The following is a 6117-nucleotide window of genomic DNA, read 5'->3' on the forward strand; positions in this document are numbered from 1 at the left end:
TGTAGATTAAAGTTTAAAAGTTTATAAAACTAACTAATAAAATGAACTATTATAACTTCCATCCTGGCCTAATCTGACTTTCTTAGCACCTACAAGCAAAAGGAGATTTTTAAAAGTAGTGTGTCACAGACCCCACAAAGACCAGTCACTGTAATAATGACAGAGTTCCACATGAATGACAGAAGCTGGATACTCACTGCTCATTTCAAGTTTACTGTTCAGCTGTCTTTGGGCAACATCATCCAGCCTCCTGCAGCAAAGCCAATAAGACAGCAACACCCCGCCATCTGGTGGGCTGGGGCTGACAATACAATCAACCACACATTACAGTGGGTTGTGCCACAGCTATCTTTGCCTGCTGTTAGGCCAGAGAATCTAATAGTGTAGTGAGTCTCCGAGCAATTTTCCGAAGGGCTTAGAGAGCTCCTGAGGTGAAAATGAAGTGCAAATTAATCCCATCATTGTCTTTTTTTCTCCCCTCTCTCACAAGAGAACGACATTTCTGGTGTTACACTCTTGCAGCTCATTATCTTGCTGGGTTAGCTACATCTTCCTGTGCTCAATTACTGCAGTATTATATCAACGCTCACTTTTCAATTAATTACAGAATAAAATTGAAAAATAATCATATATTGAAAATATGGTAATGAAATCCCATTAGATAATCTCTTGCACTGACAGATTTCCCATTTAGGGCAAAGTTAAAGTGTTGCTGGGTACTGAAATGAAATTTAAAAATCTCTTTGATTCGTGACAATATCGGATATTTTGCACTATATAGCAACTACACAAGATGTAAAATAAATAAAATGCATATCTGCATATGCATAATACAAAACAAAAAAGGTTACCAAAAGTGGAAAGGAAAAATTGGTGTCCTGATTCTAGGATACAAGCTGCATGAAGGCAAAATCGTCTTACTTACCGGAGTAAGAATCCGGAGATAGTGAAGACATAATTTACAAAACAAAAAGTCTAAAGAATCAACAACATATATTTTATAGTTTAAAAAAATAAACTATTGTTTTTGTATAATTTACCTGTTTATAATACAATTAATTGTGCAACACGCAAACCAAAAAAATAAACCCACACATATAAATAACAATGGTGGCTTTAAGAAACACAGAACATTAAGGGCAACTAGGAGACTTAGCTCACAGAACTATAAATAAATACAAAAGATACAGTGTTGTAGACACTTTTGAGAGCATTTGGGATCAAACCTGCATTTCCTTGAGTGACTCCACAGCCACGGAAGACTGGGTGGGTCTGTTCCTGTAGCTCACTTTAGCGATCCTGGCGCTGAAGGACATGGCTCCAGCATTCCTTCACGGACAGGCCTCCTCAGTAACTGCGTTTTATATCAAAAGCTTCATTTGGACCAAAGCAAAGGCGTTTTACTCCATTATGTTTTGGTGTATCATTTCTAGTGATTTAGTTGACGCTCTCACTTTCCAGGAAGGCCCCTCGTGTTGTTACTGGTTTCCAAGGTAACGAGGTATTTGTAAAAGGGGGCAAAGGGAGAGAGGGCTGGTCTTTAAAAAAATGTGGGCCACTTATTGGCTATTTTGTTGCAGGTGTTTCACATTACAGCCAGCAGTGGATCAAAGGGGCCATGGAATTATCTAGTGGACTTCCTGTCACGGGGTAACCACGCAGATATAAACATGCATTACATGAGCCAAAGTAGAGGGCCACCTACAAACTGATAGGAACTGCCTCCTCTGGTATTAACATAAAACTGTTTGGAAATCTGCAGTTACTGAGTCAGCAGTGTGGGACACTTTTACGCACAAAACATTGAAGATTTAATAGCAGATTTTAAAATGAAAGAGAAAATCTTCTCATGTATAATGCTGTGTTATTGCTGATAAGCAGATTGATCTGAAGTGCCCCTCTTATAAATTCAGCAGGCTGATTCATGCATTCCAGTGATTGAGAAGCAGTTGTCCAATGCATGGGCTGCTGTGCTTTTGGATCTCAGGTCATTTTTTTATGTAGCATTACCACCTGCTGTTCAATCCAGTGAACAGCAACGTGAGGTTGAAAACTCTCCCTCTTTCACTAATAAGCATTATGCGTTCACTGGCCTATGTGCTTTTAATTTTTTTAATGACATGATCGAAAATCATTCCCAGTCTGACCATGTAGTCTTCAGACTATGGCAAACCAACACAACAATACAGATGATTTAAGATGCCAGATTTAAATAGTTTCCTCCATTCAACACTATTTACCCAACTGTGCCACTTAACATCGGTATTTAATATGGAATAATTACAAAATGCAACAGCAGAAAATCTGATCAATTTAAACAAACAATTACTAAATATTTCCATACAGTATGTTCCTAAGAAAATGTCTGTTTTGATGACTGTTTTTTTTTCCCTTCCTTCCAGCGTGTTGCCCCTCTTTTATCCACATTTGCAAATCTCTGAAGAGGAGGGGAGACAGTCCTCTTTCATTTACAGAGATCAACAGCAGGCTTTTTGGAGTTTAAGAGTAAGTTGTTCTACAGTTTCATGGGCTCCTGAAAAATGAAAGTAATGAGCCATAGCACAATCCACTGCTGTGCAATGATATGCTTTAACTTTGCGATGCTCAAAGCCTTTAAAATCAAGTTAAAACTGAAAGTTATCTTCCAATTTACTCACAGCATAAATACTTCAGCGTGGGTTTGAGCTGTCTTTCGAGGAAGCATCATGCCAAAAACAAAAGAAATCAGTTTAGACTTGAGGAAAAGAATTGCTTATGCTCACAAAGCAGGAGTTGGATGTACAAAGTTATCACAGGATTTCCAAATGTCAAGAACTGGAGTGGGAAGTATCATCAAGAAATTTAAAGAGGGCCCCACAGTACAGAACAAGCCTGGCAGAGGCAAGAAGCAAAAGATTTCCAAGACTCCGTGAAGAAAACTAATGAGAAATATGTCTAAGGCGTCTAAATGTGTCTAATGAGAATAACTGCAAAGACACCAGTCAATGACTTAGTCACATCAGGAATTGTAGTCTCAGAGAAGAAAACCACTGCACAGGAATTGACTGTGAGATTGCAGACCAAGAAAATCTCCACTTCTGCAGACATCTTTAAGCCAGACTGATGTGTGCTAAGGACAAACTGGAGAAAGAGTATGCATACTGGAATTCTGTCCTTTGGTCAGATGAGACCAAACTAGAGCTCTTTGGCTTATGATGCTGCATATGTTTGGTGAAAGAAGGGAGAGAACACCGCCCCCACTGTAAAACACAGTGGTGGGAGTATTTACCTTACATATTAAGTGTCCTGAGGTGACTGTTGTTGTGATGTGCTCCAGTATAAATAAAACTGAATTGAATTGTGGGGGTGCTTCAGTGCACCAGGAACTGGAAATCTCATTAAAAGTGGAAGAAACCATGAAGAAAGAAGGACAGCTGGAAAGAAAACTTCAAGCAGTCATCAACAAAGCTCAGTCTGGGTCTTCCCTTTCTCTTCCAACACGAAAACGATTTAAAACATAATTCGATCCTGGTGAAGAACTTACCTCCAAAGCGAACAAAGTGAACATTACTGACTAGTCTACACCAAGCCCTGGTTTTGATCCCATTAAAATGGGTGGGGTGAACTGAAAACCAAGGTCCATGTTGGAAGAACATCACATCTGGAAAAGCTTTAGAGATTTGCCAAAGAAGAATGGGCCAGCATTGCTCGGGACACGTGTGTGAGATAACGACACCAAAAAACTGCAGGCTTTTATCCAGAATGCACAATTTTCTATTAGCATCAGGAGAATTAATAATTTTGACTATGGTAGTTTTTGTTTTTTTGTGAAATAATTTAGTTTCTTTGTTTCTTTCTTTATTTTATCCTCATTTGTAGATGATCAGACATGTGTTTGACACTAAACAGGCTCCAGTAAAATCTGATGCTCTGAATCCTTTTCATTCCTCTTTTGTTTAGTGAGACGTACCTTTGAGGTTGAAATAGAAACACTTTAATATCATGCCCCCTTTGCAGTGTCATCTGTACTTTTTCAGGATTTACTGCTAAGAACCAGTGTGTGTGTTTGTGTTCGTGCATGCGTGCCTGTATATTTGAGTGCCTGCCTCTTTTTACTGTCCCTCCAAAGTGTTGATTTGTCAACTTTCCTCACTTTTGTAACTGATCTTATGGATTTCCCACCCATTAAATCAATGACTGCTCTCTCCATTACTTCAAGGGATGTTGAGCCCCAGGCTGTCTTCCTTTTGTAGTTTCTTGTCCTGATAGCTTTTCTGCAATGTCTAACATGTTAAACCATCAAAGACTACAAGTAGAAATATATATATATATGATTATAATCTGCTGTAAAGCATCTTCTGGTTCCCATCGCAGAATGATTTGGTGTATTTGCTCAGTACCCTAGTCAGGTCTTCGCTAGTATAAAATGTATACACGTCTGAATATTTAAATAATAAATGATGCACTGATGTGTCAAAGTGCTGTGAAGTAATCATTCATAATAGAACCATTCTTAATCATTTTCAGCAGAGGTGTGATGATTCTAATCATACATCTTTTACTTCCAGATGAAAATGTCATGATTTCTAAAGCCATCTATGATGCAGCATGAAATTTCTGACAGCATGTTAACCTGCAAGGTAAATGCAGTGCAATCAAAGATAAGATAAGATAAGATAAGATAAGATAAGATAAGATAAGATAAGATAAGATAAGATAAGATAAGATAAGATAAGCTTTATTAGTCCCACATGTGGGAAATTTGTGGGAAAAAAGGGAGGGATGAACAGCTGCAGAAAGACAAGGTTTTCTTTCCACTTGATCAAAAACAAAGGTCAGCAGTTTCTTTCCTGTACTGTGCTTACGACTCTTATTTTGTAGTCTTTATTATCAAAACTGAAAGATACTGTAGCAGTGATGCATGGATGATCATAAAAATATACTTGGTCTTATGCACTACAACTTTAATGTAACTGACACTGTTCACATCTCCAGTGTTTTAAGAACTTTAATCTCTCTATAATGCCAGACATGTTAAAAACAATCATCAATTGGGAGTGATCACTCCATGAAACAGGTTATTGTGTATCTTGTCATACCTGAGCCTTTTCTTTCCGTTTGCCTTCCTTAAGCATGGTTTCTTTGACAGCCATCCTTCCACTGAAAACATTTCTGATGAGGCTTCTGTGAACAGTAGATGGATCAACTTTGCTGGACACAAGATTGGATCAGTGTTAAGTAGTTCAACAAACAAACAAAACAATAAAGAAGAAACAACATCAAGCACAAAGAATGGATTTAAAAAGGAAGTCATTGTCCAAAGAAAACTTTGAAAACCATTCCTAATGCCCGGAAAACTATTTCTCAAAATCATTTTAAAAATGGCTCCTAATCTTGGTCTTCTTTCTTGAGTTTCTGCTGCCTGAGATATTCACTGAGCGTGTCGTGGCCATCTTCCTGACGTACTCGTGAATGTTCGTTGTCTCATCCAGGACTGTGGTACTGTGTGTTGTACTCATATCCCCATCGAGAACCTGAACCTGGGACGCTTTGGTTTCAGAACTGAAGAAGCCTCTTGGATGAGAGGTGCAATGTCACTTTCTTTCCAAGGTCTTTGACCTGGATGACTGAGAACCTTGACAGACAACATACAGGAACTTGCACCAAGATGTAAGTGATCTGGATGAGTACCAAGACCAGCAAGTCTAGCATAGAAATGAGTGTAATCTTTGCTCCATTTCTGGCCTCCAGAGAAGGACTTACACTTGTAGATCAACTTTTTTATTGTAATGTGTGATATTTTTTAATGTCATTGTCTGTAGGCTCTCCAGTTGTGCACAAAAGGTGGAAGGATGTGCTTGTTGTTCTGCCTTTTCCGGTGTGTACGTGTGCGTGTGTGTGTGCCAAGTAACATACTCCAGGGATTCACTCTCCCACCGATTAACCCTGGTCAGCAGTGTAAGCAGAGAGAAGAAATCAATAATATCAGTTATACTCTTGGTATAGGTCGATGTCCTAGACATGACCGCACAGTACAATATTTGCATTCCTTGAGTATTGATAGATAGATAGATAGATAGATAGATAGATAGATAGATAGATAGATAGATAGATAGATAGATAGATAGATAGATAGAT

Source organism: Pundamilia nyererei, unplaced genomic scaffold (assembly GCF_000239375.1).
Source record: "Pundamilia nyererei isolate P.nyererei 1_Seehausen unplaced genomic scaffold, PunNye1.0 scaffold00128, whole genome shotgun sequence".
Lineage (NCBI taxonomy): Eukaryota > Metazoa > Chordata > Actinopteri > Cichliformes > Cichlidae > Pundamilia > Pundamilia nyererei.